The following is a 20,087-nucleotide window of genomic DNA, read 5'->3' on the forward strand; positions in this document are numbered from 1 at the left end:
ATAGATTTATCTTGATGTTTCCCTTGTTTTCTGCCTAATCATGTTGAGTGCAGGACTGCGTGTGGGTTGACTGCATGAAAAGCACTGGGTGAGCACAAATTACTGTTGTTGCTTGCACAATCATTTAAAAGACACTTGCTTACAGTACTGAGAAAGTTCTTCTGTTGTGACTAAATGATAAAAACAGACGAAGCTTGAAAACAATTAAACTGCAGATTAAAAGATATGCGTTATGGTATACGCAGCTGCATCCTCATCAATACTGATGAAAAATTACGTGCCAAAGTGGTTCTGGAGAACAGATCAGATATGGTGTGCTCAGACCAGGTGGGATTTATCCTCACCAGATTGATGTTACACATCCTTAGATTCATTTTTGCCCTCGTGCACCAACTGGACGCCAGTCTTTAGGCTCGGGCAGTCTTCTTGGATGGCATGAAGGCGTTTGACTCGGGGGCGTGGCCAAGCCGTCCAAAATGGCGGACGCGAGCTTCTAGAGCTCCACGTCACGCCCGGTAAATCCGACGTCCTAGGAGGGGACTGGGGAGTGGTACCGCCCGATGGGCAACCAGCTCTGAGCACCTGCGGTCCCGCAGCTTGCGGTGGCTGAAATCCGCCTCTTTGGCAACACCACGACGGTGACGCACTGCACCTGGTTGGCCCGGTTCCACGGGGCCGCATCGTGGGACGGCGTGGCCGCAGGTAGGGGCGCGGCTCCTGAAGCGGAGACGGCGCCCTGGGGGTAGAACGCCCTCGAGGCGCGATACACGGCTGGAGGCTTCCCCCGAGGAGGTGAGGACTTTCCCCCGGGGGAAGGGAAGAGCTGAAGGCAGGCTTGGCCCGTGAGGGACCTATCAAGGGCTGAGGACTGCCTCGAGGCGGCCCAATATAAAGTCCCAGGAAGTACATGGGACCAGAAACTCAGTAGTGAGGGGGGCAGGTGGGCGCCCTCTCAAGAACTGAAACTTTCTGCCCATTTGTGAATGTGGGGATACCCACAGGAGGCACTTGGAAGTGGATCAAGCTCCCGGGGAGAGGCCGAACCGCGTTTATACCCACTTGGAGGCTGCCTGGCCTGCTGCGGGACTGTGCGCACTGGGTGTGCCCCACAGGATGGAGGGGAGTGTCTCTTGGCAGGAGATGAGAGGGCAGTAAAGGACCGGGCTTCTCGTGCTGTCGGTTGGTGTAGAACCGTCGTACCCAACAAGCGGGCCCACCCTGCCCCAGCACGTTGAACTCCCGAGTGGAAGTGGAACATAGTGTAATCTCGGCACTCAGTCACCAGTCCACAACAAAGAGACCCAAGCAAGGAGGGCGCACCCAGAGCTGATTATTACAGAGCCGGCCCCGCCAAAGGGCTCATGGAGTAAAACTAGAAACGGGCCCTGGTGATCCAGGTAGCCACACGGACGCACTCCCTGACTGACAGCTCACCCGATCGGTACCCTTGCCCTGCTCGAGACCAGCCAGAAAAGTGAACTGGAAACAGGAATTAGTGAGGCAGTGCACAGCGACCTGTGGACAGATGGATATTTCTTGTAACCTGGAACATGGCCGGGACAGGGCGCCTATGCTCTGGTGCTGGTGCTGGGAAATCGCAAGACACGATGGCACAGGACAGTCAGAAATTGGGTGCGGTCCTCGCAGCGGTGGAACGCATTGGAGACTCCCTGGAGCACGCCCGTACGTCACTGGAAGCCAAAATAGACAGAGTGACAAGTGATCTTGTCTTGCTGCATGCTGACCACCGCAAGTTAGCAGACAAAACTGGTGAAATTGAGGTAAAGGTGGACGAATTGTTACCAACGACCTAACGCCTGAAATCAGAGATGGAGGAGGTAGAGGCCCAGGTGATGGAATTGGAGCACCGAGTGGAGGATGCAGAGGGCCACTCCAGGAGGAACAATATCAGAGTAGTGGGCCTTCCGGAGGGCGCAGAGGGCCAAGACCCGGTGGCCTACTCGGAGAATTGGTTGAGGGTCCTGGTGCCAACGGGTGGACTCACCCCCTTCTTTTCAGTGGAGCGTGCCCACCGAGTTCCCACACGATCGAGGCCGCCGGGGAGTCCTCCTCGTCCCTTCATCATTCGGCTCCTCCACTACACAGACAGGGACGTGGTTTTAGGAACTGTGAGAACCGATTCGCCTCTCCGAGTGGAAGGAGCACAGGTTTTGTTGTTTCCGGACTACACTCTAGCGGTGCAAAGAGACTGGGCCTCCTACCTACCACTGAAGCGCAAACTCAAGCCCCTTGGTTTGATTTACTCCCTGCTGTTCCCGGCCAAGCTACGAGTAGTGGTGGAAAACAAATCGCACTTCTTTACCACGCCTGAGACGGCATGGGAGTGGCTCGAATCATCTGGACTGGACATGAGTGCAACCGCTGAGAGGCCAACACCGATGCCCTGGGCCAGACGCGACAGAACCATGCGGGCTCGGAGGAAGGGAGAGGCCCGGGCCGGCCGTACAACACGAGCACCTGATCTGGAACAATTAATACAAGAGAGAAGAGAGGCAATTCAATCTGCCGCGGCGATAAGCACGTCCCCGCTAGTGTCAGAATCGGACACCGAACTGTCGCAGCCACCAAGTGACTGACCTGCTGCCCCGGACCGCCTGTCGGAGCTGAGCCTGGCCGCGGGCCTTCCTGTGACACCTGACACGGCAGACAAGCTCTTTTAAGAGACTACTAGGGGATATGGCGTAACTATACACTGCTGGAACTTCCTTGTGGGGTTATAGAACCCCATTAATATGTTTGAAGAAGCAAACCATGGGCGGGTCTGGCTTTCAGGGAAGTGTGAAATATGTTAAGTGGCGGTGTGTGCGACTGCCGGCGCGCCGCTCCCCTCGCGTGCTGCGCCTCCCTGTAGATGCATGTTATGGGCCCTCCCCTATTCTCCACTCTATAGTCCTATTATTAGCTATGACCGGGCTGCATGGCCTGTGTGGAAACTGTTCACCTGTGGGATTGGCCTACCCCATACTCCTAATAGTGGAGATACATTATGTGTGGTTGTGTGGTTACATGCTATTGTTTTCATTGTTGGGTTTGGGCGGTGACCTGTTGTCTAACTGCTCTAATGGTATTAGTTATGTTTTGGTTCGGCTGGACTGCGCCTATTACACACCTAACCGATAGCTGGGAATGGGCATTTGACGAATCGATGCTATGCGAAGGGGAGGGGAGCGGGGCGATAGAAGAGGCTTTATTATCCATAACATGTCTTCATATACAGCAATTACCTGGAACGTGAGAGGCATACACACCCCCAAGCAGCGATACGCCATTTATTCCTACCTCAAGAGGCATTCAATTCACCTGGCATTTCTACAGGAGACACACCTGGCGGGATCGGAGATCCCCCAGCTGCGTCGGTGCTGAAGAGGGCAACTATACGCGGCAGGGCACTCAACTTATGCTAGGGGCATGTTGATTTGGATCAGAGCTGGCACACCCTTTACAATAGAGGAGCAGACAGTGGACCCAAAGGGTAGATTTGTGTTGGTACGGGGGAGACTGGCGGGACACGCTGTAGTACTGGGCTCTATATACGCTCCAAATACAGACCAGACAGCATTTTTACATGGCCTGTCTCAACATTTGGCGGGCTGGAGCAACCTCCTTTGGTTGCTAGGCAGGGACTTCAATAGTGTGCTCGATGTAGACCTGGACCGATCATTCCCCCGTTGCCCACATCGCCGGTGGTAACTGCCTTGCGCGGACTAGTGACTTGGACACACCAATGGAAACTAGTAGACATATGGCGGCAACGGCACGCGCAGGATAGGGTTTACTCCTTCTACTCGGCTCCACACTCTTTACACGTGCAATTAGACAGAATGCTCTGCACTCCTAACATAGCCCCTGTGATAGGGAACACGGAATACATGGGGCGCATGCACTCGGACCACAACCCATTACTCGAAAGCTTTAGCTGGAAAACCTCCCGACCTGCTGTATTTACTTGGAAACTGAGGCCCGAGGTGTGGGAGGATGCAGCGTTCAGGGGTTCACTGGGTGCTGTATCTCGGAATACTTTGAGCTCAACGATGGCGCCGCTTCATTGAGCCTGGTGGAATGGGACGCATTCAAGGTCTTTGTCCGGGGGCACTGTCTGGCGATCCAATGCAACCTGCGCCGCTCCATTGAACATGATTTGACCCGAGTGGAGCGAGTTTTGTTGAGGCCAGAAGGGGAGGCAGCCGACAGTCAGTCTGGGTACCAGCAATTGCCAGCTACACGCGCTGAACACCGGTCACTCCTCGAGCGCCTGCATTGTTTAAATTATACTGCGCACTCAGCAAGAACTCATGCATCGGCTGATAGCCTGGTTGATCCGCCGAGACATCGAGAGGGGGCCGATAGTGGAGATCTGCTCGCAGTTAGGGGGATTAGTATACGCGCCCCGGGAAATACTAGCTGAGTTCGTCAGGCATTACAGTGCGCTCTACGCCTCGGAAGATTCTCCTGGAGATAATCTCTGCGCTGCATTCGTCTCTGAGGTGGAACTGGCATGCCTAGGGGAAGAACAAGCAGAGGCGATTGAGGCGCCACTTGACCTTGAAGAAATAAAGGCCAGCATTCGCGAATTTGCATCCGGACGGGTTACTAGTAGACTTCTACAAAGTCTTTGCGTTGCAGTTGGCACCCAGGCTGCTTCGCGAATACGAAGACGCCAAACGGAAGGGTCACTTACCAGCCACTCAGGGAGAGGAGATGCTGGTCTCTCTTCCTAAACCGGGGAGGGATCCTGCAGAGATGGGATTGTACCGGCCCCTAGCAATGTTAAACACTGACTACAAGTACTAGCGAAGACACTGGCGTTACGACTGGCGCCGAATGTCCCAGGTTTAGTCCACCCTGATCAAAACGAGTCATGAATTATGCGGGTCGGGCGTGGCCGAGAGCAGGTTGTCTTGTCCTGGACTTGGAGAAGGCCTTTGATTCCCTGGAATGGCCCTAACTGTTCAGAGTGTTGCGGCGGCTTGGAGTGGGACCCTCCTTCACCCGACTAGTTAAACTGTTATACAGCAAGCCGCAGGTCTTGGTAAAGTTGGGATCTGCGATATCGGAGCCGATTTGTATATACAGAGGCACGAGACAGGGCTGCCCTCTTTCACCTTTACTGTTTTCACTCACCATGGAACCTCTGGCAGCAGCCCTGCGTAGAAGGGTTGCTGTATATGAAGACATGTTATGGATAATAAAGCCTCTTCTATCGCCCCGCTCCCCTCCCCTTCGCATAGCATCGATTCGTCAAATGCCCATTCCCAGCTATCGGTTAGGTGTGTAATAGGCGCAGTCCAGCCGAACCAAAACATAACTAATACCATTAGAGCAGTTAGACAACAGGTCACTGCCCAAACCCAACAATGAAAACAATAGCATGTAACCACACAACCACACATAATGTATCTCCACTATTAGGAGTATGGGGTAGGCCAATCCCACAGGTGAACAGTTTCCACACAGGCCATGCAGCCCGGTCATAGCTAATAATAGGACTATAGAGTGGAGAATAGGGGAGGGCCCATAACATGCATCTACAGGGAGGCGCAGCACGCGGGGGGAGCGGCGCGCCGGCAGTCGCACACACCGCCACTTAACATATTTCACACTTCCCTGAAAGCCAGACCCGCCCACGGTTCGCTTCTTCAAACATATTAATGGGGTTCTATAACCCCCACAAGGAAGTTCCAGCAGTGTATAGTTACGCCATATCCCCTAGTAGTCTCTTAAAAGAGCTCGTCTGCCGTGTCAGGTGTCACAGGAAGGCCCGCGGCCAGGCTCAGCTCCGACAGGCGGTCCGGGGCAGCAGGTCAGTCACTTGGTGACTGCGACAGTTCGGTGTCCGATTCTGACACTAGCGGGGACGTGCTTATCGCCGCGGCAGATTGAATTGCCTCTCTTCTCTCTTGTATTAATTGTTCCAGATCAGGTGCTCGTGTTGTACGGCCGGCCCGGGCCTCTCCCTTCCTCCGAGCCCGCCTGGTTCTGTCGCGTCTGGCCCAGGGCATCGATGTTGGCCTCTCAGCGGTTCCACTCATGTCCAGTCCAGATGATTCGAGCCACTCCCATGCCGTCTCAGGCGTGGTAAAGAAGTGCGATTGGGGAATTCCCCTTGGGGACGGTCTGCATACAGTGTCGTTGTACGCTGATGACCTCCTCCTGTATTTCAGAGACATCACGTGAATTCCACCAGAGGTCGGGGCACTCCTGCAATGCTTCGCAAGGCTATCCGGCCTTAGGGTAAACTGGTCTAAGTCATGTCTCTTCCCTTTCGATCTGGAACTTTCGGACCCCAGGATTGATTTGGCCGGGAGCCCCGTTCCGTGGCAGCCCTGCACATTCAGATATCTAGGCATCAGAATCTACCATCGCGAGGAGGACCTGCTTGAGGGCAACCTCACGAAAGCGGTGTCCTTGGTCAGGTCCCAGATGTCGTTCTGGAGGACACTGTATTTTTTCTCTAACCTCCCACACTATGTTCCTCCTGGCTTCTTCAGGGCTCTGGAAACGGGGGTTGAGAGACTTTAGTTGGAATGGTGGCTGATGTAGAGTCGCCCTGAGGAAATTGTACCTTCCACCTGACAGGGGCGGCCTAGCGGTCCCTAACTTAGAACACTACTACCTAGCGGCCCTACTCCAGTAGATAGCCAGATGGCTGGCAGAAGCACAGCTGGCTGACACAGCTTCGGAAAGTGGTCCCTGGCCACTATTGTGAATTAAACACCTGTCTAATCCGCTCACACGAGCACCAATCCCACGACAGTTGTTCCTTAAAGTCGCCCATAGATGCTTTCGTAGTTCCCTTCGGCTGACGAGGCAGGTGACCCCTTTTGCACCGGCCCTGGCATTGGCGGGCACGCTGCGCAGCCCCAAGGTCACATCAAACTCGGAACTTCGGTCATGGCACGAAGCAGAACTATTCACTTTGGGCGATCTTTATGAAGAAGGCCGGTTGATCCAGTTCACTAGGCTTCAGGATGTGGGACTGCCTCCCGACCAATTTCTACTTTATAGCTCCTTGCTGCGGACCCTTGGGACTGGGTGGAGAGACATCTCAACGGCTCCTCCCACCCACTTGTTGATACAATATCTGCAGGTGATGGGTCGGAGTCGTTGCCTGATTAGTTGGCTTGCAGATGCGCTGCGCACCCACACGGCCCTGGATGGCGGAGCATTGCGCGCGGCATGGGAAACAGATGCGGACGCCCCAATTGCAGAAGCACAGTGGGGGATGGCTCTCTCGGGGCACCTTAACATACCCCACAACTCCAGATTTCACCTCATACAATACTACCTGGTCTACAGGGCCTATCTCACACCAGCCCGAGTGAACAAATACTTTGCCCGTCGGGACGCGGCCTGTCCTAGATGTCAGGAGATTGGTGCAGACTTGGTATGGTATGGTCTTGTCCTAGATTGGGCCCCTACTGGCGAGAGGTAGTTGATAATTTATCGAACTACACGGCCTGTCGGATCCCCTTCACCTGGGAGGCAAACATACTGGGACTATTCCCTAGAAGCAAGCGACATAGAGCGGAGGTACGCTTCACGGACCAAGGGCTCATCGTGGCAAGGTGGCTGGTGACTCGTAGGTGGAAATCACCAGACCTGCCACCCGTGCAGGCCTGGAGACGCTCTCTTGAGGTATGGGTGGGAGCAGAGGAGGCGGTGCTGAAAAGGGAGGAAGCGCTGGGTCTACGCCAGTTACCGCTGTCTATTAGCTGGGAAGAAATGATGATAAGATTGCGATACACAGGTGGAAATCCTGATGAGGGAGGCTTGGCTAGTTCTCTTGAGTGCCACTGGGGAAGTGTTGCACCGCGCTAGGAGCTTAGATGAATAAATGGATGAGCCCTCGTGCTCCACTAGAAGATTGCTTTGTACCCAACCTCACCCCTTCGCTGACATGTTTAAATGAAGTAATTTAGCCCTCCTGTTTAATCCGAAACCAAATATGCGTAAATAATAAGGTAGTTATTCGCAACCAGCAGTTGTTTGCAGTTTACACGGTTAGTTCACATAGTGTTAACAACATCTGTCTACTCAACAATGACACTTAAACTATTGAATCTCAGTTTGTAAAAGCATTGCATAAGTGAATGTTACTAAATGACATGCTTACCTCCTTGACGTTGAGCTCAATGACTCACGCTGGACTCGCATGACATACTAAGAAAATACCAGTTGAATATTCTAAAGAGACAAATGCAGATGGTCTCAGCCTGCAGACGATATGGGGCTAAGACTAAACACAGGAATGACTCACATGGTGTAACGTAACTTATACAAAATGCAATGTTATGTAATACTGACACTGAACAGTGGTTAATAATACTGTTGCCGCATGACGCACTGAGCTCAAATTCTGATGATTCATGCATACGTTGTAATGTTGTAAAACTTGAATAAACAGATTTATGAAAAAAATGAAGATGTTTGACTCGCTGGAATGGGACTACTTGTTTGGGGTCCTGGCTCCTTTGGGAATCCCACTCAGTTTCTTGGGTTGGATCAGACCCCTTTGCGTATCAGCCTCATCCAGAATATGCCTTAACGGACTCCTCTCACTCCCTGTCTCCATCAAGACGGGCAGCAAACAGGAATGCCCACTGTCCTCCCCCTCCCCCCTTTTATTTGCCCTGGCACTCGAGCCTATGGCTGTGGTCATGCAGCAATGCCACGCGCACAGAGGCCTGAACTTTACTTCCTGTAATTTGATTATTTCCCTTTATGCAGACAACATCAGATTATACCTTCATGACCCTAGCAGAAATCTAGGCCCGTTTATACATACATTCACAACATTTCAATGTTTGCCTGACTTCTTGATTAATTAGAACCAATCCAATCATTTTTCCCTGACCTCTGGTACCCACCTCATCAATTAACGTTTTCGCACCCATGGCGCATCATCTCCTTTTTTTGAATATTTAGGTGTATTTTTCAGTCCTGTCAGGCGAACTGTTATTTTTGAGAACTAAAGTAATGTCATGTCCAGAATAGGGACAGAATGAGGAGGTGGCGGACATTACTTCTGTCTGACAGAATGTACTGGTTATTTTGCCCCCAACTATGGTACCATTTAATTAATATTCCTATCCCTCAGAATCAATAGATTTTTCTGACAGCTAAGCTTTTGTATGATTGACCTGACTTGGGTAGGAGGGCCTCCAGAGCTTAAAGGGGAGGTGCTGACATTGCAATACAACCAAGGTGGTCTTGCGGCACCAGATTTTGAGCTCCCTTATTGTTGCAATCAAGTACAGTATGTTTTCTGTTGGCTTCACCCACCCCCTTTCATGACCTATGTTGCTGTAGAGAGAGATAGACTAGCCCCTCTGCCACTAGTGCCTGCACTGAGTGCCTGCTCGCCCTGAAGCCACACCGAGTTCAACTTTACCACTTGCACACGACTAGTGTGGGACATAATCCACAAATACTCTGCGTGCCTGGTCCTATATGCTCCTACACAATCGCTCACACATCATCCGATATACCTTCTACTAAAGACAGGACACTTTTGTGACAGGTTCGCTGGTTGGGGCCTGATGACACTAAAGGAACTGTTTCCTGAAGGGTGCTTCATTCCCTATTCTCTCATTGAAAGCAGAAACGCTTGCACTACATTAGACCAGCTACTATACCACAGTCTGAGAGCAATATGTCAGGCACCCTTTCCTTCCTTTCCTCAGGAACCTAAAACATGTGCAGCACTGTTGCTGCTTCTCACTTCAACCTCGAATAAACACATCTCAAATCTTTACACCACTACACACAGTAGTGCCCCCAGCTTGGTCCTGATGCTAAAGCAAAGTGGGAATCGGAACTTCAAATTTTGCTACCAGATAAGGTCTGGATTTACTGTTGCGCACAAACAAGAGCGATCTCCCCTAACAATAGATTATGTTTACCACACTTCAGGTTCTTACACCAGCTTGCTAGGTTCTTCCTTGAAAAGAGAGGCTTGATTGGCAGCTCGGCCTGTTGAAGGTGCCACAGCCCCACATATGGATTTTTTCATTTTGCCTGGTGCTTCCACCCAATATACACTTATTGGGAAGAAATATTTCATCACTAATGCTTGAGGTACTCTTTCAGATCCTTGCAGATGGCACTGCTGGGCCATACCTTCACTCTTTCCAACAGCATTTGTCGTTTGGCTTCTAGTGGCGCTTCCCTGGTATTTCTGTTGTTTGTTGCAGAATTTGTTCGCTAACAGCCAAATCCTGGCTGCTGGATTTGATCTGCTAAAGCAAACAATTGAACTCTTACAAGTGAGATACAGCCATTACAATGCAACTGTTTCCCTGACTAGCTTTTACCACACATGAATTACAATGCATGAGTTATTACCACAAATAGCATTTACCACGCATACCATTACAACAAATTATCTTATATTGGTATGCATGGTAAGGGCTATGATAGTAGTGCTGGTGAAGGCAATCAGCGTCGTTAGAAGAAACAGAAAGACCAGTTTCCTCAGAACGAGCTGTGCTGCTTGTTAAGAGTGAGGTAAGGGGGATTGGGCCTGGTTGGGGCAGGGGTACTGCTTTAGGGAGGGGCAGGTGTTGGGGGTTAGGTTGTGGGGCGGGGAAGATCATTTTTGGGTTTAGGGCGAGGGGATTAAGGCCTGGGGTAGGGGGGTATTGCTTTAGAGAGAGGGCAGGGGTAGGGGGGTTAGGTATTAGGACGGGGAGACGGTTTTCGGGCTTAGGGTGGGGTGGGATTGGGCCTGGGGGTACTGTTTTAGTGAGGGGGCAGCGGGTTAGGTTTTAGGGTGGTGGATGGTTTTTGAGCTTACTGCGGGGATATTGGTCATGGGAGTGAGGGAATGGTTTTAGGGAGGGTCTGGTGGAGGGGGTTAGGTTTTAGGGTGGGAGGCGGTTTTTGGGCTTAGGGCAGGGTGTTTGGGTCTGGGGGTGGGGGTACGGTTTTAGGGGGGCTAGGGATGTTAGGTTTTAGGGCAGGGGAATGGTTTTCAGGTTGGGGGGGATTGGGCCTAAGGGGTACTGTTTTAGGAAGGGGGTGGGTTAGGTTTTAGAGAGGGGAGACAGTTTTCAGGCATAGGGTGGGGGGATATTTTTTTAGGAAGGGGTGGGATGAGGGTTAGGTTGTAGGGTCGGGGGTCGGTTTTCTAGCCTAGGGTGAGAAGATGATTTTAGGGCTCAGGGCAGGGGTATGGTTGGACTAATTTAGGGTTCAGAGTGAGGGAGGGGTATTTTTTAGAATGACTCAGGGGGAGGATTCACGCTAGGACCTTTACCATGCATATGACTTTAAAACACATGCTTTTACAACATAATTCATTGTGAAGGCAGGCGTGGTAAGGGATATGCGTAGTAATGGCATTCTTGTTGTAACGAATACATGGTAAAGACATGCGTTGCAACGGAATGCATGGTTCCGACATACAACCTTACCAGTTGACATTAACGTCGGCCAGCTGGCCCAAGGACATTTGGTCCCTGCTACATAGTTTCCTGAATGCTGCAACTCTCCTAGGGGGTAACTCCCCTATATTAACATCCTAAAAGGGTACATGCTCCAAGATGCTCTGGAGTGAGATAGGTGGAGTAGGGGGCTTGGGATGTCATGATGGGAAATTTCATACTGTCCTACATTTATACCTGTTGTACTGTAATATTTGGCTGTCTATTGAAGATATACAGGTTTTTTCAAGTTGCTATGATCAGTTGCCACCGTGGAATCGCAAGTGCGAACAACAGAAAGTTTCTTTTGCTTGGTTATTCTGTTTGACATGCTACATGTTGAATGTCCTTTGAAAACTCAAAACCCACATAAAATAAAATTATATATATATATATATATATAACTTAAAAAACAAAGGTTATAGGGACATTATGCTTAGGTTCTGAATGGACTCACCCAAAACCAGAGAAATTCAGCAGTTATAGTTAGAGTTATTCCAAGTAGTTATAACTCACGCCCTAAGGAAATTATAACTTGTGCCTCCACCAGGCACAGTTTTTTCTTCTTCATTAATATGACTGCTAATGATTCATTTATATTTTTAGTAGTGTTATAGAAGTTGTCACGAGTGGTGTAATATCTAAGGTATTTCGCAGTGCATGGCGGGGGTGCGAACAGTCCCTGCGGCCAACCCCCATAACAACACAATCCCATGCTGCGCACTGCCTTTGGCCACTTGCAGCGGGAGTTGGATGCAGGGCCTGTGAGCAGGTGTGAGAGGGTGTCAGTGTGTGAGAGTGACTGTGAGAGTGTCTGGGTGTGAGAGTGGGTGTGAGAGAATCTATGCGGGTGTGAGAGTGTCTGATTGCACTCCAATAGATGAAAGATGCATTCTCCTCCACAAAGGATTTCAGATCATTTTTTTAACATGGAATCTTGGAGTAAAACACTTGCTTTGCCTTCGAGAAGCCCAGGAGTTAGGATCATTTGTCCTTTCCAGAAGTGGACCTTCAACTGGGGCACCTACTAATTTTATAAGCCCACCTGCTCCTTTATCCAACATGAGTCCACAGTTTGCACAAAATGTCTACCCAACTGGAGCATTTTTTACTGGTTAGTTAGTAAGTGCTACCTCATTGGGTAAATAGAGGCTGCACGGCCAATTGCGGCCCCAGAGACCTCCTTCCCCAGGGCCCACGCCAATTCCTTGGCAGGGGCACGCAGCTCCCCTTCCTGGGCCGATCTTGCACCGGGGAGCCTAACCCCTATGGCCCAGCCTTCAATAAATGGAGGAGGGGGGGCAGCCCTCCTCAGACATGCATGGGTCACTGACTTTCCCTGCATACTGGCAACTATCTTGTGGTGCAACAGCCATCTCCTTTTCCTTTTGAAGTTCCTATTTGTCTGCCCTCACTTCTTCCTGGAAGCAGTCTGTCATAGCAGGAGTGACTCCAAATCTAATAGCCTCACAACACAAGCCATGGGAGTGACTAAAGGCCCACATCTTGATGCCAGCCACAGAGATATGTGTATCAAAAGGTTACTGCAGTGCCCCACACCAGCTTTTTGTGATTCTCTTATCAGCCACATCTCGTTCCTGAGATGTTCCCAAGCCCCCCTTCTTGTTTCTTCTTTCCGAATCAGAGAGCACCCTCCATAGTGTACTGGAGACCCCAGCTCATAGAACTGTATTTATTGTTTAGGAATGTTGCATTTTACTTTGTGGTAGTAGCTGTATATAAATGCTCTGTTTTTCATAAAAGCAAGTATTTGACCGAACAATCATTTATTGTTGCTGCTGTGTGTATTTTGAATTTTGGGGCTTAGTTCACCCCCGTGTCTACCTCCCTCTGTAATGCTATGTGTATTTAATGACCAACTCCATCTTGACCATTGACTCCATTTTGTGCTCAGCTTCAGATGCCGTCACAGTTTCAGGTGCAGGGTTTTTCCACACTGAGCTTGTTTTCCACACAGAACTTGTTTTTGCTTTTCTCACCAAAGCAGGGCCATACCGTGTTGGAACATATTATGGGGAATGCAGACATGATAAAGGAGTACCAGGCTGGGAATGTTTTCATGAGAAAAAGGCACAGCTCTGTCTCTGGAAGGTGCATTGGGGCGTGGCCAGTTCTTTTGTGTGTTTTCGACACAGACCAAGTACAGCTAGCACTTGATTTTGTAACTGAGTGGAGGGTGTTCTAGAATGCTCTTCTAGCTTGTTTAAGGTATAAAAGATAGGGGGGGGCTTGTTGCTAAGACAGGAACTCACCTGTGGAGCGGACGCGCTGCCCGGGTGAATTTTTATCCCATGGGTTGTCTCCTACATTGACCATCGGCTGGTTCCCCGGTCGGGGTGCTGGTAGAATGAAGAATTTACCACTCATGGTGATGCATTTTAACTTTTAATTATTTAGCATATATATCCATGTATATATTCACTGTTGATGAATTGCACGTCTCTGTCTGTAATTGCTTAACTTCTCTAATTCTTCTTGTGTGTACACATGTTTCACTTCATTTGAGTTAAATGCCTTTTTTCATATTTTCGTGTGCTTTTATTTGATATCTGGGAAGTGCTTTAATACATTAATTATTCAGACTGAGAGTGCTGCATTCTTTGCATTGTTTCCTCTTAGTTTAAACAAGAGCAACCCAAATGGGCATCACTTGCAGGATTCGAAGTAAAAGATTGAAAAGTGAAAAATGTTTGGCAAAAACCAAAGGCAGTTTCCCAGATGCCAAGTGACATACCAGGATGGGAAAAAGCTCCTTATGATGTACTTGAGAATTTGGACACATGTATGACAGATGCTGAACCAGCAAAGGTGTTAGTTTGCTTGCAAAAAGTTCCAATAGAAAAGGGAAGAGAATTATCTATCTTCTGCAGAAGGGGTTGGATCCTTTTATGTGCCTATTGGAAAATGCAAAAAGGTTGATATTTATCAAACCATGGCAGAGCGGACTGCAGTGTGTGTAGCTCAATATAAATAAAAAAGCTCTGGGTAAGAGTTAACAAAAAGAAGGTTCATTTAGCCATTTCTAAGGCAGGTCTAGGCTGGAATCCGGACAATTGGGATGCTAATATTTGGGATTCTTCTGACTTTTCTGACTGGCCAAGAGTCTTTTCAAAACTGTGGTGGTCAGGGCGAGGCAGACGAACAGAAAGGGGTTCACGCACAGCCTATATTTAGATGGAAAATAAAAGGCACGTCGCGGGGGTTGAGATGCATTCCATAGACTATTATTCTCAACAGGAGACCAATGACATTATGGATAGGTTCTGTCAGAAACCAGGAGAAGTGTTGTTACACGGATGGTGCGATTGTTTGACACGGTAGCTTCTGGAGTGGCGGTTGATGTGGGTGACAAACTGAAGTTCTGTACACTTAGCACTGACTCCATTATCCAGGACCAGTTTAGAGGTTATAGGGATGAAGGAATGACTAATCTGTTACAATTAGCAATTATAGGGTGTAGTCAAAAAAATCATACTGGCCGCCAAATGATAAGTGGTGGTACTCATTGAGAGATGTTATGCAGAGAATCAAGGAAGAAAGTATGAAAACTGCAATTCTGTTGGATGAGGCTCACAATTTGTTAGATGCACCACTGACTGTGTCAGTATGAACCAAATTAATTTGGTTAGCTCCCCCAGCTTACAAGCAGGTGATAATGACTCTTTCAATTAACCAGACAGGGCAAGCATTGAAGGATGTACTTGAGGCAGTGCGTGTGTTGAGAGAGCTGGGAAACTGGGTAAAAACTGAGAGTACCTGGAGGTCTGAGGGCTGTACAGATAACAGCAGAGTATCTAGGAGAGAGATGGTTATAGCATTACTGAAGGATGGTGTCAACAAAGAACAGATAGATGGGATAGATTCCAAGAGTCTGTGGGAGATGTATTGCAAGCAAGGGCTGGATAGAAAGGAGGGGAGCAGAAAAGTGAATACGCTGGATAACAAACAAGTGAATCAGGGCATGCAGGAGGAAGGAAAGGAGAGGGAGAAAAATGTTTCTCCAAGGGGGAAGTAGGAGGAAGATTTGCATACTGACTGGTTGACTGAGGAAAACAGGGAATGAGAGGAATCTCCTCCCAGGTATGAGAGCATATATCTGGACTTGACTTGGGCAAAAGAACACAGGTTTAAATCAGATTAGGAATAGACCAAACTATGGTACACGTTTACTTCATATGAGTTAAATGCTTATTTTCATATATTTGTGTGCTTTTATTTGATATCTGGGAAGTGCTTTAAATGTATTATTCAGACTAAGAGTGCTTCATTCTTTGCATTGTTTCCTCTTATTTTAAACAAGATCAACAAACCCCTTCCCCCCGAGAAGCCTTGGATTGTTCGACCCACGCTATTACTACTGTCAAGTGCTGAAGGGGTACGTGGCCCAGTTGCTCAGAATCCATGGTAGATCGGGCTCCGGGACATCAGGAGTAAAAGTCCTGAGCCCACACAGTTGGGCCCAGTAAACTCTGCTTGTCCCTTGGCCCTCTGAATGGGTTCTAACATCCATTCGCACACTCACCCACCCCACCGAACCAACCACCCATCTATCTATCTATCTATCTATCTATCTATCTATCTATCTATCTATCTATCTATCTATATATCTATCTATCTATCAATGTATCTATTTATCTATCTATCTATCTGTCAAGACTGATGGGGTGTGAATAAAGAGGCTGTGGGTTTGTTGCCCTTGCTCTCATTATATGTTTGTAAGAAAGGAGTCATGAGAACACCAGCAACTTGGCTGGAACTCTGAGTTAGTGAGGGCTGGCACATTACGCCTTTTTACTGGGACAGGAGACCTACCATTAATCTCTAGCCTGTCAGTCAGTGTCCTGTGTCTCATTTTTAATGGGGCACACATGCCTTTAATATCTTGCCAGTATCAAAATTCTATTACTTTCCTTTTCCCTGATGTCCTTTCTTTCCTTTCTCTGTTGCATATCTCCCTGCCTTTATCTCCCTGTCTTTTCATTTTTTCCTTTCTCAGTGCCTCCCCCTTTTCTGCTACCTTCTTAATCTTTGTCTTAGTGTGTGTAGCAACATTTGATGTGTGTATTTGTATCATGGTCGGGAGCTAAAAGAAGCCCTGGACAAAATGCTCAAATCAGCCAACCTTTCTCCATGTCCTCATTCAACCTCGTCCTCTCTTCATCCATGCATTCTCTGTCTTCTCTCCTTATTCTCTTATCCTTTCAGATTGCTTTGTCTCTACCCCTCCTCCCTGTCTTCCTTACTCTGTCTGTTAAATCCTCCTCCTAATGGAGCTGGGGAAAGTGGCAGAGGCAGCACCAGCGGGTCTGGGCTTTCAAAACTAGCTTCCAGAGCCCCCAGCCAATGAGGAAAATACTCTGTGGAATAAATGGCTTGTCTGACCCTGACGTGTATCTTGATATGTCTTGCTCTTCTCTTACAACCTGTCATGTGAAACACTTGTGTGCCTCATCTACTTTCTCGTGTTGCTTATGTCTCAGTTATTCAAGTTTGTGCTAAAACTATAACTTATGCCTGCTATCAATCTAACATCCTGTCATGTTCTGCATAAGTGGTCTGACAGACCTATTTAAGGGTGAAGCAAAAACTGAAATAAATAAATAAACAATACAAAAATAACATGACGTTTACTCGTGTAGAGTAGCACCTTACAGGGTCTGAGACAGATACATAAAATACTTACCCATATTTCAAAGTGTGCTTAAGAGGCATGACATGGGCATGACATAACATGGGCTCTAAGATTTTAATAAAAGGTAGTAGGTGAAATCTAGGTGTTGAGGGAGAAACAAAAATGCATGTGAAATTAAAAACAGAATGGTTGGAGCACACAACACAAAAAGTTTCAAAGTAATTGTAGAAGTTTGGTAAGAGATTCCTCCTAGGCTTGAAGTAAAGTTCACAAAACCAATGTATTTTTTTCAAGTGTTGTGATTATGCAGTTTTTAATACGAACAGACAACCAGCCGGGTACATGGTACATCTGGGGCAGCGGGCAGGTGTTTCGTCCTCTCGGACGTTTTACAAGCTCACAACACTTGGTAAGTTTAAAGTCAGGCATTATGAACGTCCAAGAGGTGACTAACTATTCATGTCGTATAACTTCAATTCAGTGTCTTCAGAGTCAGCGAAGGAAAGGAGTAAGTTATGGGTGTTGTCAAGGAAGTGAGCCTGTGCCGTGCCGAAAGGGCTCCAAGGTAACAGGCAATACTGAAAACGGCAGGCCATATTGTTATTAATAAAACACACATAATATGTAAACTTAGAAATTCAGCATTTATTATTAAATATCATCAATATGTAAAAACATTCCATTAATAATTGCAATCTTTGTTGAAGCATCACATTAGATATAGCAGAGAAGTGCATTTTTTTCTGCGCACGCAACTTAATACTGTTAAATCACACAATAAATATTATGAATCAAATTCATTTAACTAGCAGTTACTTTAATGTTAAAAACATACTTCAACATTATTTCAATCTTGTTAGTATATTATCAGTACTGGTAAGCACAATGGTGTTCGCCACCAATAAAAACTTGAGCACTTTTAAGATACGTGTCAGTGCAGCTTTTCTTTATGTTAGGCTTTTAAGAAAAGTGAATATAAATGTCACCAAACGCTAACGTCTGGGTCATTAAAAGCACTACTACATTTTACGCACTTTGTGAAAAGTTTATCTTCTCAAAATGTGATCTTTCTCATTCCAGCTTGTGCTATTTTCTAGTTTTGGATTACATGTTGAAATATCACACTCTCTAAAATCGTATTATGAAACTCTGGATCAGATGACCAGGCAGTGATGAAAAAGGGTTTGTCTGAAAGCCGGTTAGGCACAAAAAGGGCATTGTGGGTGTTTTTGTTCACATTTTCCTGATGCTTTACCCTGAGCAACTGGGGAGAGTTGAGTTTAATTGAGTAATCCGGGAAGTTGTCAGTGACGAAACCCTCACCTGATTCACAGCTAGAACATTTCCCTTAGAATGTTTTTGGTTTCCTCCAACGCTCACACACCGTTTCAAACTGAAGAATCGTTCGTCTCATTCAAGGCCCTCGCTAGTAGCTGAAAACAAACAAGTCACGATGAGTAACCACAAATGGGTGTGACATAGCATAAGCTGAGCTCCGATTACTTCATGGCTCGAGAAAGATAACTCACTGTGCCGCGCAATCAACAAGCCTCCCGAGGACTCCAGCACCGAGCTTGTCTCCACGGGCCGCCCTGGGTACAGTTTTCCATTCCTCGCACAGGGTGGATGTTTTGACACGATAACACTTCTGATAGGTCAACGGTGCTAGGGTACAGTAAAGGGCGCCTGCTAAGTCCCTGCAGGACCCGCCCCATCTCTGAAGGAGACTCCACCGCCCTATATTAGAGAAACACTCAGCCTAAGATCAATATTAGGGATTCCGCCAAATTTTTCACCAAATAATTTTAATCTAATATTATGCGTCTGAGTTTTCTGTCCGATGCAGCCACGTCTCGCTCCATCTTCATTCTCAATTCAAGGGTAGCTGTTGACGGGAAATGTACCAAGCGCTATGCTGGCTGCCTTCTGGTATAGTTATCGAATGGTGCAGCAGGCGCAGTGGCATCGAGGCCCAGAACAATGTAGGGTCCACTGAACCATGATCATAGTGATTCATTTCACTACTCAACGAGATGTTGAGGGCTCATTTTAATTCTTTTCACCAGGGTCCATAGCACCCTCGCAATGCCACAGGCGCTGTCACGTCAGCTGCCAATGGCGTCCGCCCTCCAGCACACATCCCAGATAATTATCCACTGCGCTTGCCAGGGCCACCGTGTCCATACTCCACCTACATATAATTTGTAATTGGAGAGGGAAAATAGGCGCCGCGCCTCATCCGGCTTTCTGTTGGAAGTTTGTATGCAGTGTGCAAAGACTGGTTTGCTTCTGTCTGGGACATCTTGAGCCGGGCTTCCCAGTTAGTCGATTTGCATACAGTTTTATTTCCTCATGACCAAAAGTAATTTTAGCAGGAGTTCCCATATTACCCCACACTGCTTTTGAAAATATTATATTCCCGGCTTGCATCGCTCTTAGTAAACCGGAGAGGTGGAATGTCATGATAACCACGTGCATGAACATGTTTCGTGCAATGGGACGAACCAATAATTTGTGGTGTTGGTGAGTTTTTCTAGAGGGAGGGCGAGAGAACCTGCCTTACAATTAGCCCGGGCATCCCCCGCTCACAACTATGACAACACTTACTAGCTGGCAAACCTTAATGCGAAGGTAGAATCTGACAGATGTTCTGAGCTCATGTACACTGTAAATTCTATTACAGTTCACACTAGAAGATGAATCACTCCTGGAAGCCAGAGAGGATCGAGAATTTGGATCCAAAGGCAGGTTAACACAACTAGGTCCTGGAGTTTGTTCTTCAGGACACGCTGCTCACTGTGGATCAGGATCTATATCATAACAAAGAATGTCATAACAACGAATTACTGTGATACTTTTATAGCAATTCCATTAAGTTGTCCTTCCATGCCTCCCACAGCTGTTTCCTATTTTACAGTGTCTTTTACCATGATGCGCCCACAGTGGGCCCACAGTACGACCTGGCGTTTGGTATCCTCACCTTAATTCTG

The 20,087-nt window shown here is 47.9% G+C and overlaps 1 long non-coding RNA gene across 1 annotated transcript in view; it reads right to left on the minus strand.

The window, feature by feature from the left end:
• LOC138266653 (uncharacterized) overlaps positions 1-19,106 on the minus strand; it is a 64,670-nt gene extending 45,564 nt beyond the window's left edge. Inside the window, exons 1-2 of the long non-coding RNA XR_011199600.1 lie at positions 18,627-19,106; positions 18,421-18,530 (exon numbers count right to left, since the gene is read on the minus strand). This is a non-coding gene — a long non-coding RNA (uncharacterized lncRNA). The remainder of the gene's footprint in view (positions 1-18,420; positions 18,531-18,626) is intronic.
• Between the last annotated feature and the right edge of the window lie 981 nt (positions 19,107-20,087).

The sequence above is a fragment of the Pleurodeles waltl genome, chromosome 11 (genome assembly GCF_031143425.1).
Source record: "Pleurodeles waltl isolate 20211129_DDA chromosome 11, aPleWal1.hap1.20221129, whole genome shotgun sequence".
NCBI classification, from domain to species: Eukaryota; Metazoa; Chordata; class Amphibia; order Caudata; family Salamandridae; genus Pleurodeles; species Pleurodeles waltl.